The sequence below is a fragment of the Prunus mume genome, linkage group LG4 (genome assembly GCF_029339155.1).
Source record: "Prunus mume cultivar Tortuosa linkage group LG4, ASM2933915v1, whole genome shotgun sequence".
Classification (NCBI taxonomy): Eukaryota; Viridiplantae; Streptophyta; class Magnoliopsida; order Rosales; family Rosaceae; genus Prunus; species Prunus mume.
This window is the reverse complement of record NC_142701.1, coordinates 656,266-672,878: the sequence shown is the minus strand read 5'-3', so window position 1 is coordinate 672,878 and position 16,613 is coordinate 656,266.

Genomic DNA, 16,613 nt, shown 5'->3' with positions numbered 1-16,613 from the left:
GTGCTTACCAAGGTAGGTTGATTTTCTTTTTTCCTCTTATTTTTTCTTTGCGACGAGGACTAGCTGGATAAGCCCGGCTAGTTGTCATCGTGACCGACGCTAGTGGTGGTGTCGCGGTGTCTACCGCGGCTGCTATAGCAGCAACTGTCTTGAATTTCTCTTTTTCTTAACTTGCGGCGCGACTAGCATGGTGGGCCCGACTAGTTGCCGCTTGTGATGTAGAACCTGAAGTGATGAAGGTATGGATGGCGGCGACAACAACTTCTTCTTCCCACGGTGCGCATCGCGGCCTAGCTTGTTAGACCTCGGCCTATGTTGCGGTTGTTAATTTGGGTGTTGCGTTTTCTCTGCAGTCTGGTGGTAGTCTACAGTAGCGTGGCGAAGTAGTTGCGGATATGGCTAGTGACAACTTTATTTTTTATTTTTTATTTTTTTGGTTGAAGCCGAGTTGCGTCGTGACCTGTTGGATTGGTTAGGGCTTGACTTGGGCTGAGGTGTTGCATTGGCTTGGTTGGGCCACGTCGCCTTTTCGTTATATGACTTACAATTTTCTTCCCTTTTTACAGCTATTTATTGACCATGTCCTCCAATGATGATAGCCGATCACCGAGTTCGCAAGTGCCTTTGTATCTGTGGGGTGTTTCTAAGGTGCGCAAGAAAATATTCGTGGCTAATCAACATCACATTACATATGAAGCTCACTTCCAGAAGTGGTGTCCCATATACTTTGCCATACCTAATGACGTGCATGTTAAGCTGGCAACGTCTTCAACTAACGATGCCCCTTGTATGGATTCAAATTATCCGGATACCATAATTTTCACATTCCAACCCTTCTACTTCTCTTTTGGCTTCACATTCCCGTTGTCAAAGTTTTCACGAAAGAGTTATAAGCTATAAGTGTGCCCTAAGCTAATGTACTTGAATGTCTCTTTAGCGATCATAAGTTTTGCAATATGGCGAGTTTCATGTATGCAGCAGTTTATAACACCCGACTCTATTTAATTGTCCAATTCAAAAGGTTAAAATTAAATTAACTGTGAAATTACGAAACTACCCTTAGGGTAGGGTATTTCGGTCATTTTCTTGTCCGAAAGGATTTTGGGACCACAAGTGGTTTGGTTCGTGAGGTGGATTACGAGGATGAATTCGTGGACGCGGTAGGCTTGAATCAGAGTTATAATGAGGTTTTGGCGATCAAATTACTTTCGGTGGCAAAATCGTAAATAATTCGAAAAGGATATTTGTAAAAATCAGATTTTCATTTCATTTTTATCTTCTTCTTTTTCCCGTCGTCTTTTCTCTCTCCCCGCACTCTCTCTTTCCTCGGTTTCTCTCTCAGCCCGATTCCCTCTCTCTCTTGATTCTCGGCTCAGGCCACGGCAAAGGCGTACTTTAGATTCCGTTAGCCGTCTCGGCGTCCGGTTTTCCCAGCGAAAAACTCAAGAATCGGCGACGGTTGGGACTGGTTCGAATCGGGATTTCTCCGATCGTTGCGCCGCCACTTGGTTGTCCTTTTCCGGTGTTAAATGTGAGATTTCTCCTTCTTTTCATCATTCTAGCGCCTATCGCTTAGGATGGAAAGCGATTTTGAAGTTTTGGAGTTATTTTGAATTAGTTTTGGCGGTTTTCAATTCGAAATTCGGCCAGATTCGGTGGTTTGGGCTTGGCGTAGTTGAATGAAGTGCTCCCTAGTTGAGTAGGACACATGGCGGGAGGGTGACTTGTGATTTGGAGATTTTTCGTGGCGAATTTCTCTGCACACCCGCTTCTTGCCCAGTAGCGTGTGGTGGCGCGTGGACAAGTGTGGTGGGCTGTAAATTGTTCGATGTGATCCTTAGGTTGTCACGCGCGTAAGATTTCGCGGATCTCAATTTCGAGTCGTTTGACTATCGGCGGATTATCGCATATTGTGCGTTACCGGGTTCGATATGTTCCGACCGTTGGATCATTCAAATTGAAGTATGTTCCTCTAGATACCCTTAGAATCGTGTAGGATTCGACAGATCGTACAACGGAGTCCTGGATACTCGAAAATGCCAACCTAGGGTGAGGTTTAATGGCAGATCAATCGTCGCGATCGTGAGCGATCTAGCACCGTCGTTTGGACCAAACTTACATAGACGTGTATCATAGACCTCGTAAAACCTATAGGAACTCCCGAGAAGCTAGGGTTTTATTTTAAAGTTCTGTTTTGAAGCGCTTGATATTCATCACATTTTCGTATTCAGATCGGTGTAGTCCCACCCGGCCATACGCGTAGTGGGACCCTCTAAGGGTCAAGGCGTGTGGGACTACTTGTGAGTGGACTTTTCTTTTGAAACTCAGTACGATTTTATTCATGGAAATATGGCATATTATTTTATTATGTCTATTAATTATTTATATACACTCGAATGGGAATTCGAGGTTTTCATAAAACTTATTAGGATATTTGAATTTTGAAAAGCTATATTTACATGCGGCTATGCATGGGGTACTTGGTAGTTAATATGAGCTATGGAAAGGTAATGTTTGATCTGTTAATTGGAATGTGTTAAGCATTAATTTATGTACCTCCCCTGATCTGAATTTGGTTACGGATATTGGATACTTTTGAAATTATTAGAACTCAGAATATCCTTGAGGGGATGTTCTTGTGGACCACTGGATTTAGGGTAGTCTATGCGCGTAGGACTGTATTTTAGGCGTACAAGCTTTGGTATGTCGGCTGTACGTCTTTGGCTGAGTTAGTCCCAGTTGGGCTGGCTCGTTCACCATGTGTCAAATAGTCCCCGGTTGGATTGTTTCCCGGTACAATTAAATATTGGTTATATTTATATACTATTATTATTATTATTATGTTATACCATATATATATATATATATATATGAATGAATGTTCTTCGTTCTATTTCTCAAGGATATTTCCTGCTTGTCATTGTACCTTTGCCCAAAGTCGTTTAGAGTCTAATCTTCCGGGACTCTTAAGTTGAGTGGTGGGTTTCGTGAAGCATTATTCACGGATTACGGATTTGAGATCCGGTATATATGTGTTAGTATATGTTTATATACTGTTTCTGTTAGTTTTGTTAAGCTTATGGTTTCATTGCATGTTTTTATAAAGGTGGGGGTTATACTACTTTGATTTCACTTGAACTGAACTTGACTCTTGTCCACTCACAACTTTTTGTTTGCACCCCCACCAGAGCGTGAGCTCTGTAGACCGGTGCATCTTGGAATTCAGTCTTCGTAGAGACTCTAGGTACTTTTCGCTTGATTCAGCAGTACTTGGTTGTATTTTGAATTCCGTAGATATGCTCTGTACGCTGAGGGTTTAAATTTTGTGAGGTGGAGGCCTTGTTTGTAAATTATTTTATTGCTTGTAAAGCATGCTTGCGATTAGTTGTATTTAGCACAGTAAATTTTGAACATGTTGAAGTTTGGGAATGTTCAATTTACAGAGAGACTACTAAATTTTTAGTAGAAAGTCTCGATCTTTAGTAAGTGGCGCGGCATCGGGTTGATGTCGGTAAATAAACAGTCCGTCCCGATTCCAAAAGAAATTTTGGGGTCTTGTCACTGTTTGACGATCTCGGCCAAGGAGATCATGTGTCATGTCTTGATGTGTTTGAGGTTAGTGAGGCGGTGGGAAGGCGAGGTCGTGATGGTCCACTTGTTCCCCTCACTCACTGTGATGGTACATTATACTACTATTGATTTGCTTCAATTTTCTCTAAATTCTTTGATGTATGACTAATTGATTTCTGTCTTCTGCTTTCAGAAAATGACATAAGTAAGAAACTAGATCTTGGGCCCAAACTCGGATAATTTGCCTACGAAGGCAGGAGCACTCCTTGGTGAACCCCGCTAAGCGAGGAAGGCCGATGCTAAGTCGTCTAAAGATGAAGCTGCAACTTTGCGAGCAAGGGATGTATCTTCGCTAAGGAATAAGCTGAAACTTACTCAAAAAAGTTGATCTGCTGGGAAGACTTAAGTAGGATCTGCTCATTCGTCATCTGCTAGTGTGAAGCATCTTGTCGGCGCGGATAACAAGAAGATTGGCTGCATGCGGAATTTCAATGATATTCTACTTAAGTCTCCTATTACCTAGCTCAAATATTGCAATCTACCACAACGAAGCCTATTCCCGAGCTGGTTAAACTTGCCGAGAAACAAGAGTTGCGACATTCCTTCCTAAAGTTTGAGTCGTCTACACCAGTGAAGGGATGAGGATCAAACTAGGAGGACTGCTTATCCACCTAACCATCGTGATGCATGTCCTGAGAAGGTCAGAGAGTTATCTACTTAGGCGAAGGATTCTTTGGAAATGCGATAGCTGGTCCAAAGTTTGACAAGTTCAACTCCGTAAGGGATGCATGTGTGCCTGATCTTGCGCTCAAGATGGAAGTAGGCCTATTTGTGACCATGCAGGGTAGTAGAAGAGTTGAGTCCACTATCTTTTTTAGCAAGGGAACTCTTCAGCACAGACATGCTCTTATTTATTTCAAACATCTTCATTTCATGACGGGTCTACTCGGCCAAGACCTTGCCAGTTAGATCAACATTCTTCTTCTCCAAATCACTGAGCTGAGCAAAAGGGTGGGCAACAACAAACGAGTTCGAATGGCCTAAATAGCAAAAATACTCATTTTCTAAGCAAAGTGATAATTGCTTCCTTTTGCTTCTCCAAGGAAAGATTAGAGAATGTGCCAAGATCACTAGCCTGATGTATATGATCAACAAGCTTGATGCAAGCAGATGGGCACAGAAAGTTCATCTTGAGCAGATCAAACACATATGTATCCTTTGCGGAGTTGGACTTGTCAGCTTTGGGACCAACTGTTCTCGTTTCCAAAGAAGCTTTAGCCAGAGTAAATGACTCTCTCCAAAGGAGTTAACGATGTTGAATCAACTTCATGTATGATTGCTCGTGGCTCGGCAAATGAATCGCGATGGTTAGGTGGAATGTCAGCAACTCTTTCTTTCTCGGCATGCGAATTGGTTCGAGGACAAATTTTTATACAGGCGCAGATTGCAGTCTTTGAGCTGGTTAGTGGGAGACTTAAGTAGAATGTCTCGAACATTCCACATGCCGCCAATCTTCTTGCTATCCGTGCCTACAAGATGCTTGACCCTGGAAGACGACAAAAGAGCAACTCTCACTTGAGTCTTCTTAGCAGACAAGACCCTTTTCGAAGAAGACTTGATCACAGCAGAAGAAAGTTTCGTTTTCCTTAGAGGAGACACATCTCTTGCCCCCGAGTTGTAGCTTCATCTTTGGAGTCTTGGTGTTGCCCTTCCATTTTGAGGGCTCGATCGAAGACTCCTCTGTTCGGCGGGTAGCTTATTGAGTCTAGGCCATCTGCTTCCATATCTCAACATCCTAGGCGGGAGCGGACCATTAGCTTTCTTTCGATACTCAGCAATAGCGGTGCCATTTGAGAAACCTCACAGGGATGTTCAGGGTCCGTCAGACCTTAGACATGTCCTACTCGAGATCCAGTTTCTTGCTGATATTATTCTCTGCAAGCAGAAGACATAAGTTAATTTGGACAAAATTGAAGCAAATCAATAGAAATATAACGTACCATCACAATAAGTGAGGGGAACAAATGGACCGTCGTCGACCTCGCCTTCCCACCGTCTGTTGACTTCCAACATGTTAGCATGCCATACATGATTCACACAAAGCGCATTGTCAGTCGAAGACGCCACCAACTTAACATGCACGTCATTAGGTATGGTAAAAGCATAGGTGGCACGCCACTTTTGTAAGTGAGCTTTCTACGTAATGCGATGCAGATTAGCCACAAATCTCTTCTTGTGCACTTGAACCACCCCACAGATACAGAGGCACTGGAGAACTTGGTGACTAGCTACCCCCCTTAGAACACATGATCGTTAACTAGCTACAAGTGGCCCAAGCCGCCAACAAAGCACCTCGACTCAAGCCGAGCCATAACCTGCCTAGCGGTCATAGCGCAGCTTTTAAAAAACAAAAAGAATAGCTACTACCGCTGCCACCAATAGCGCCCTTGGTTAGGCTCAAGAAACGCCCAGGTGTTGAACAACCAAGCCCAGCTAGTCCTCGCCATCAACGACTCTAGCCACCGCATCACGACAACAACTAGTCGAGCCTACCCAACCGGGCCTCGCATCGAGTGAAGAAAAAAAAAAAGGAAATTTGTGGCAGCAGCCACAACAGCCACAGAGACGCCACCACTGCCAGTAGTGTCGGTCACGACCACAACCAGCTGGTCCTCACCGTGAATTAAAAAAATTGACCTACCTTAGTGTGCACGATGACTCCTTTCCTTAGCAGGCAATACACTCCTTCAAAATCTCTCTCATAAGTTAGAAAGTAGAGGATGACAAGTTTGCAATTTGAAGATGAGTGAAGAGAAGCTTTGTATTTATAAAGGTTGGGCATCTTAGATCAATAAGGAATCACAAGCCTATTCCCATTGAGAGCCTAACTCTAAGAAGAAGTCAAAAGTGTACTCCAATTAAGAGCCTAACTCAAAGATAAAATCCCATATGTAGTTGAAGAGCCTGATAAATATTTCTCATCTCCTCCATGCTTCACAAGCGCCATGCAAAAGCTGGGGGGCATTTGTGGGAACATATATTTCACTAGCCAATAAGAAGAACGACACATGGAAAATTAATATTCCTTAGATCAAACTAATTATCCTAATTAAACTCTATTTAATTAGGGAAATTATCATTTATTTAAGATAGGAATATCTCCCTAAATCAAGGAACCAATCTCCACCAAATCTCTTGGAGTAATTCCTATCATGTTTTTGGGGAAGAATAATCCTAACCAAATAAGGAATATTCTCCCAAAACCCCTAGCACACAAGGAGAATATAAATACATAGCTACACAAGACATTTGAGGTAATTCTAAAACCCTAGACAAACACCACACACACACACTATATATATATATATATATATCTCTCTCTCTCTCTCTTGCCGCTCCTCTCACCCTCTCTCCTCACATGACTAAGTGCCACTACACATGGCTCTAGCCGCTCAGATCTCCCCGTGAGAGAAAACTCCATCCACTTTAGCTATTGTCGTATCTTTATCAAGATCCAATTGCACTAACTTAGGCATCGGAGGGCCTTTGGCCAACATCCCCCAAATGTGGTTTATTTACTCTTATTTGTTTCGCAGGGATCAACGAAGAGAGAGAAGTAAGATCAAAGGTTGAGGAGTCAACCTGCGAACATTCCTTGTGCGGAATTTTGCTCAAACAAAGAGGCGGCAAATAAATTTGTTGTTGATGCTACTTGAGGTCTTAGTAGTTAGTGTTCATGTATACCAAAATGTTTACTCAAGAGAGACTGAATCTTGAGGTCTTACAAGTTTGAACAAGTATATGTTTAGAGTCTAGAACTTTGCACCAAACTATTTCATCAAGAGAGATTGAAACTTGTAATTCATATTGGGTTTTTTTGTTTATGAGATTATGATTTGGATATAATTGCCCAAATATAGTTTGGTATTTTTTACTTCTCGTAAGAATCGATGTCTTTTTGATTGCGTATTCTTCTTCTTCTGTCATTCTTTTTCCATATCAAAGTTTGTGTATATGAGAAGAAGGGAGTGATGGGGATGGCAAAATCAAAGATCCAAAGTTGGTGAAGTTTGTTTGTTTGTTTGTTTTTTTTAAATTTAATACAAATGATATTCTACTTTAATCTAATCTAAACTATGTGGAGATGATTTAAACTCAGGTGCATAGTGGGAAGCATATTCATTCTTGCAAATTACAAAACAAGCTGAATCGGGGGAAAAAAAAAGGAAGGAAGAAAAGTTTGCACTGAAAGAAAAAAAAAAGTGCATATTTGATATTCTAAATTCAAATCTCATGAACAACAACTGACAAATAAAAAATAGTCAAATAAGCGGGCTAGAGAGATGTACATTTTTCTTTTTACAAAGATGTGTATATTTATTATTATTGATTCAAATTTACCAAGAGCGAAACAAGGACAAGGCATAGAGTAGCAGTAAAACAGGTGGCACCAACAGTCACACAAACCAATTGCATGAGCTCGAAGAACGTTGATACCTCCCTTGCTCTTCTGAGTTTGTAATTATAACCCGCTGCATAATTCCAACCACATTGTTGGTGCTTATTATTGCAAAATTTCTCAAGTCTCTCCCTCATCTTAATTACTTCCATCTTCTCTCTTAGAACACTCAAATTTGCATCTACAATATTCCTTGATCTACCTGGTAAATAGAAACAAAAATATAAACATATATATAGTCACGATATATATAATATTTTACAACACATTGGAAGTTATAACGTTAGTGCATACATCGACAAAATAAATAAACTAAATAAATAAGTATTTTTAATGTGTTCGGAGAATTTCTAAAAGTACTAGAAATTGCATCTAAACTATTCCTTGATCTTTTTGGCGAAGAATGTATATAACGCAAGTGGGGTGTAGCTCAGTTGGTTGAGCTCTTCTACCTCCACTCATTAGAGGCAATTCTTAGAGCAAGTGCAGCCAATGGCAGATCTATTAAGGCGTAAGGAGGTGCAGTGCACCTCCTCTCGCAGGAAAAACCATGGTGGGTGCTTCAAATTGCCCCTTTACTCAGCTAGTGATGGTGCACAGATTACCTTATTTCCATTTTCAACATTTAAGTAAATGTCTTTGTCCTTTTACTTTTATTTATTTTTATATTACTCAATTAACAATGTAAATAAGGAAGTACCCACCATTTGGATTCAAATAAAAATACTAGAAAATCAAATTCCCACCAAATCAAAATATGAAAAATTGGTTTTAGTGCAAAATACGATTTAGGCTAAAAATGTGGCTCATTAAGTCAATATATAGTTCATAATAAAATTTCATAAAATGAAGTTTTCTTATTTGATGTGTAAGGAATAAAAGCCGCCAAAAATTATCTTGAGAAAATGATTATTTCGAAAATACCGTTTTTCATACTTAGTCAATATTTTTACATAAAACAATTTTTCATATATGATATGAATGAATGAAAGGACCTAAGGTTAATCTAGGTAAAAAGTCTTAGATGTTCAATCTAGGTAAAAAGTCATAGATGTTCAATCCACAAAGAGTTTTTAGCTTTTCAAAATTGCACCTATGCTAAAAAAAATTTGGATCCACCAGTGAGTGCAGCGCAGGGGCTTGGCCCGGCAAAAGGCCACCCAGCCCGATTTCCACCTCCAGCGTACAAAACCCGGCCGGGCAAGCCCACAGCAAATCTGGTGGGCTCTTTCAAGGCGCGACATCAACCATGACGTCGAAGGCAAATCAAAACCGTTAGTGCGTGAATTTCATGAGCCAAAAGTACAAAAAATAGATTTCAGCCACTAACGCCAACGCTGATATACACCAACGGGAAGTAGCCACATGGCGCTTCTCGGACGCTCCGATCAAAAAAAATTTGGCTACAAAAATTCGAAAATACCAAAAAATTCTTGATTTTTTCCCTTTAAATGCCTAACAATTTTATTCACTTTCCACACCAAATCTTCATACAAATTCATCTCCTTCCAATATTTTTTACTTTCCACACCAAATTTTCTACTACAAAATTTCCATTTGTGCAAAAATACAATCAAAGCAAACGTTCGAAGAGGTCAAAATCTTGGTTACGACAATTTAATGTCATTTTTCAAAATATATTTCTTGCATTTTCAATTTCATTTTTTTAATAGATTATTGAAGGCAAAACAAAAAATTGGAAAACCATTACACATGGCTCCTCAAGTGAACAATGTCTGCAGTCGGTTCCAGTGGAACGTTCCATGTCGGAAATAATGACACTATTACGTCATCTGAAGGAAAATACTCCCCCACGTCTTGATCAAGTGAAACCGCCTTGGCTATTGATTGAGTCATCCTTGTACTCGATTGTGTCGGACTATGAGGACGGTATTTCAATTGTATGATGAGTGAGATGTGAATTTTATAATAAAATATGGACACATGGCAACCGAAAATCTTATCCGAAAATTTAATTTGAAAATTTTATCCGAAAATGTTATCTGAATTTTTAGGTGAGAATTTTATAATAAATAGTGACACATGACAACCAAAAATCTTATCTGAAAAACTTATCAAAATTAATGGTTTAAGTATAAAAAATATAAAAAAACAAATTAAAGTGAATAGTAATTACCCTTGCCCTTGTCTTTTGGGATGGAACCAAAATGACAAGGCTGCCACTATTCAAGTGAATAGTGATAAACATTGCCTTGCCTTTGCCTTCCCCTTGCCTTTTGGGGTGGAGGTGCTCTTAAAGCACTTCCAGCAGCTTGCCCTTTGCCATGGCAATGGGGGGATAGGGTAGCTACTATTCATGTGAATAGTGAATGCCCTTGCAAAAAGAAATCTATGTTTCCAGCAGTTACTATGGCAAATGGAAAATACTATTCATTTTTTTGTTGTTTTCACAAATTTTTTTACCTAAACAATTAATTTTGATAATATTTTCGGATAAGATTTTTGAGTTCCTATGTGTCAATACTATTCATATCTCATAATCGGATAAAATTTTCAAATAAGATTTTCGGTTTCAAAAGTGAAGAGTATTATTGGTTGGTATTTATAGAAAAAAAAATTCATTAATTTTTTGGTATTTTAAACACAAAAATTGTAATTTTTTTTAATTTTTTTATTGCACAAAAATTGGTTGTCGTTGGATTGGAGGACAAAAGCGATCGGAGAGCTGAGAGGACACCACGTGGGCTGACAAAAGCCATGACGTCACCCGACCCTCGGGCCAGTCGGGCTCTTCTCCCCTTGGGCCAGCCCAGTCTTGGCTCCACCTCTGACCGCGACTTTGTTGCTGGAATCGATTTTTTGGCTCTAATCCTCCCTCTCCTCCCCTCCCCAGCCCGAGTTTTGCCTACACTGCTGGAAGTGCTCTTAGGGTGCAAGGTGAGCACAAGCACAAGCCTCATTTCCAAGAGGGCCCCAAAAATACTATATTACTTTATTATATGTTGAGGTTATAGTTTTTTTTTTTTAATAATAATCAGATTGAGGTTAATTTATTATAACATATACTAATATAATATTAATAATATAACATATACTACATAAAATTTGGCATTAACTTTGCAGACCCCAAAAAAATAATTTCCATACTAGACACATTAAAAAAAACCAAAAAACAAAAACTTTGCATACATATAATATATTAATGTAATATATAACATGACCTATTTTTCTTTTCCCCCAACCATCATAAGCCATGTAGCCTTCGTTTGCAAGTTTCATGAATCAAACTCAATTATATCTCTCAAATTCTTAGAGTTTTCGTTCCTTTTTTCTAAATCATAATTGAAGAAAATCCCCAAATCAATAATTCCATCCTCATATGACCAAGACAGATTGAGATAATTAAGGATGTAATATTATATTTTAAATTTTGATAGTATAGTTATTGATCCAAGAAAATTCATTAACCTAATTATTTATTATATGATTTGTATTTGATGTGACTGTCTTTCGCTGAGTGTAAGTTGTAAATTTGCTATCAATATATATGGTCCAATTTTATTTTTATTTTTTTTGGTTAAGGACTATGTTTTAAGAGGCTCCATTACTCATTTTGCACAGGGCTCCTAAAATCTCATAGCCATTCTTGCCACTCACGTGGGTAGATGTTCGAAATCCCACCCTAAACCCAATCAATATTTGTATAAATCTCCATCCCCAAAAAAAATAATATATATAAAACATATAATAACAAATTAAGTTAGTTGAAGTTATAATGTAAGGAGAAAAATACATAGTGTAATCACGATACTTTTTATGAGCGTTAGAAGCTAGACTTTCGTATATGTTGTGCATTCATCCAAAAATAAATAAATAAATAAATAATAAAGGATGAATAGATGAATATTTTGACATGTTCTTGTTTAGATTTGCTAAAAGTAGTTGCCACTAATATTGCAGAAGGAAACTGCAAAGACGATGACATTTAGATTTTTTTTTTTTTTTTTAATAAGGCAATGAATTCAGATATTTCGAAATAACAAAACTAGGGATTGAGAGTTACCTCCATCTAAGCTCTGAGCTCTTACTTGCATGATATGATGACGACGACTGCAACTGCTCCGGATAGATGGCTGTAGTACATGAAGAGAACACAAAGAAGAAGCCTTGGCCATGTTTCTTTGTATATTTCTGCTTATGATCCTGACTGTGAGATTTCCTCCAATATTGATCACTGTAATTTCGAAAACAAAACAAATCGAAAAGCGAAACAAGAAGAAGAAAGAAAGAAAGAATAAAAAGAGATAGAGAAAAGGGTCTCTAGAGAGTTTAGGCTTCTCTACCCAGAAGAATGTAATGTAGGTTGGGAAAGTACAGATGTGTTCTGTGAAGCCAACTTTGTTTGCCTATTCTGCATATAGCTTGTTTTCTTATGTATATTTATGGACATAATAGCCGGTTATAATTTGGCGGTCAACAGATACTGACGAGTGGCCAGCTCTAGCTGGATTAGGCATGCACTGTTGTCAAGTTTCCAATGACCAGTGACGAATTTAATTAACTGCGTACGGCAGCCATGAGCAACGTTGGGGAAGTGTTTGAGGACATTATCTAATAGGGATAAGTTAACCTAGAGGTCAAAGTAGCAAAGAGCCGCAGACAACTAGTTTGATCTGACTTTTGGGGTTATGTATTTGGATATTTATTAACATTGGACATTATAATTTATAAGTTGGCTGTGTGTTATTAGCCAATAATGTTTTTTTAAAATATATAAAGAACGACTGGGTGATGTAAATAATGGTTGGTTGATCGACAAAGCATCAAGACATATGAAACTAATGACATTTATTTTTCTTTTCTCGTTTCATAGAAGACACTTAAAAATTGTACGGGTGTTAAAAGTGTTTTTTGGAGAAGCAGTTAGCATGTGCTATTTTAGGAAGCACCTCTAAGTACCCGTTTGGCATTGCTTATTTAGGGTGATAAGTGATTTTTTAAAAATTTTGGGAAGCCCAATCCGTTTGGTAACCTGTGATAAAATCACTTATTATTAAAAATCATTGTGGGAGAAAGCAATAAAAGAAAGCAGTTAATGACCTGCTTTCAATTTCTGATTATGGGACAATCAGATTTGAGAAAGCGCTGGGTTTAATGAAAATTAAAATATTCCGAAAATACCCCAACATGATTCCACGCTCTCCTCTTCTTTGTGCGTCTTCTCTATCCCCAGCCACAGAGCATTGTTCTCCTTCTCTTCCATTCTTCCTCCATTTTTTTCTTGTTGGATCAATTGAAACGCACTCCTAAGAAGCCACAAGACTCAAGTAAGAGACATATTGTGTTTATTTCTTCTCAATTTCGTTCTTCCCTTTTTCTCTTTAATTTTTAGGGTTTTAACTATCTTGGTTCTTCTTCATGCCATCTCTTCACAAAGATCACTCCTCTCCTTCTCTTCCACATATTGCCTACGATTTTTTTCTGGTTGGATAAATTGAATCGCACTACTAAGCTACAAGATTCAGGTAAGAGCCGCATATTATGTTTATTTATTTTCAATTTCCTTGTTCTCTCTTTCTCTTTGATTTCTAGGATTTTAACTTTCAATTGCAGCTACTGTTTGTTTTCTATATTTCGTATTGGCATGAGAATGACATTTCTGTATATTGGGTTTTAGGGCCCCTTCCTGATGGGGTCAAGTTCCTATAAACTGGTTCAATTGGTATAGAAAAGGGAAATAGGCAAATAAATTTCAAGGAGGTACTTCTTGGAATTTTCTTACTTGGAATTTTCTTCTTGGAATTAGGCAAATAGATTTCGAGGCAAATAAGGTCAACCTCCAAAGCATGAAGCTGTATTTTTTACTTGGAATTTTCTGTATTATCTTGGGCATAACTTCTTCTTTTTTAGGTTCTTCAATTCTTGTCTACTTCTTCTTTTTATTATTTCTTTCTAATGTTGGGATTTAGGAACAAAGGAATTTAGGGATTTAGTGAACCATCTATTTTAAGAAACCCAAATGCCCAAATGAGCACTTGGTGAAGAAGATTCTAGGTGAAGCTTCTCTGCTTGTCAAGCATGTATTAGCATGAACAACTCCATCCATAATCAACGAGCTAAGAAAATCCTCCATTTAAGTTAGTTGCAGAGCAGATACCGCCATTGTTCTCCTTTATGCTACTTACACTAACTTAAGATAGTTGTTTGATAATTTCCAGTTTGTTCTATTATATGTGTCTATATATATATATTAGTTTATATATATAGTTTCAGTGTTGAATATTCCAACGTAATTTTGAAATTCTGATCTGTGATAAAATTGTGCTACTAGTTTAAGCATCACTCAGGAAAGAATGATCCTAAGACTTTATAGCAGAAGTCCTATAAAATAATTACTATTCAATGTGGCACAAAGTTATAATTATACATAAGGGTTCAATTTGGTAAATTAGTGCAGAATTTTTTTTCTTTGCTCTGTTTTTTATTTTGAATTTGAGTAATTGTTTTATTTCATATTTCATCCTTTTAGTTTTCCTCTTGTTGTGAGCTTATCAATTTGTGGGCTTGCAGCATGCAATTGTCGGAAGAAGTAATTATCAATTTCTGTATAATTTGGGAAATATCGTATAAACAAAAGAGATCCTGTTGGTGTTTATTTTGTTCTCTGTGTGTGTATCATTACTCTTCTTAGTTGTAAATTTATGTTTCATTATTGTCTTGTCTTGTGGTTTTTCTTTTCCCTATCTCTATGCCGCTTATCTATAGTTTGGTTTGTTTGTAATTCGCTTGTATACCTATTATTTTATTTTGTGCTTATATATACTGTATTTGTTGCAATAAGATGGCAAAGAAGAATAGTAACTTCACCACAATTGAAAATGTTGCAAGTGGATCTCGAAAATTGTCAGCATTGTGGAATGCTCAAACTATAGCCATCTTCATTGACCTTTGTATCAAGGAGGTGGATTTAGGCAATCGTCCTGGTACTCACTTTAATAAAGTTGGATTGGCAAGATTGGTTACAAATATTAGTAAAGAGATAGGAAGACCATATGAAAAATTACAATTGAAAAACAAGTGGGATTTACTGAAAAAAGAATGGAAATTATGGAAAGATCTAAAAGGGAAGGAAACTGGTCTTGGGTGGAACGTTGCTAAGAATACCGTTGATGCATCTGATGAATGGTGGCAAGATAAAATTCACGTATTTGAATTTTTTGTTCTTGTTTTAATATAGTATTGATATCCATGCTCTTTTTTTTTTCGAACTTTGTTTAAAAATTCATTATAATATTTGTATATGTCATAATGCAGCAGAACCCAAATATGCAAGATTCCAATTTGAGGGTATTAGTCCTGAGATGGAGGAGAAATTAGATAGGATGTTTTTGAACGTCACTGCCACTGGTAAGCATTCTTGGGCACCTTCATCTGGTGTACTTCCAGTTGAAAGTGATGATGATATCAATCCATTTGAAGTTAACGGTGATTCGAATGAGTCTGTGCCAATTGAAAGCACTCAAACTACAAACAATGTGCCAAGAAAGAGAACTAATCAATGACTTGAAATTCAAGATAATAATGAGAAGAAAGGTAAAGGAGGGGGAAAAATGGGAGGTGCTGCAAAATTATCACTGCAAATTGAACGTCTTGTTGAGGTGGTTGAGAGTAGGAGTACTGGAACATCAATGGCTAATACATTTCACAAGGAACTAGTATTGCTGAAGTGATGAAAGATGTTGCAACTTTACCTGGGTTATGTTGGAGGACAATCAGTATAAAACCAAAATAACAGAATAATAAAAACCAATATAGATTGTAGAATACTGACTTGAATTGTAGATAGAGTCCTGCAGATTTGCAGTGTCTTTTAGACAGTATTTCTCCTCTACCCTTGTGCTTGTAGTTCGATAGGAGTCTGTCCACCAGGATTAAACTATCTTAAATCTAAGCCTAAGCACAGTGGCTTGATTTCTGGCGAACAGTGGTATGAATTCTCTCAGGAAGTGTAAAATGTGAGAATGATGATGCAGTTCAAAGGTGCCTTTCTGGTTTGATCGTATTGTCATTATATAGAGGTCTGACACCTCTTCATCCATGAGTTATGTTAACTGTTTTAATTAATTCGAATTTCAGATTTTGGTTTTATCTGAAAAAACCGAATTTTCAATTAATAAAAATAAATTATTAATTAAATCAACAGAGCCCAAGAGCCCCAAGGCCCATCTTTTGACAATTAATTATATATATATTTATTACACAAATATATATATAATCCAAGCTCAAACCATGTTGAGGCTCAAGTTTGCCTCCACTAGGCCCATACTCTATTTAGTAATTCTAATGTGTTGGTGCTTATAAACTATGGAAGAAAACTACTCTCTTCCAATGTGGGACTACATGCAAGTGTATTTTCCTATACAAACTCTAACAGGTTAGAGCGTGGTAGCAAGTTATGGTGGTTTGCAACTAAATTATTTTGTGCTCAGGAGAAGAGAGAGATGTTTGTTGTCATGGAAGATCCTGACCTCAAGCTTCAATTTCTTAATCATGAGTTAGCTGAAGGATAGAATTTGCTAGTTTGGTGACTTCAATTTATGTTTTGTTTTTGTGTTGTTAATTT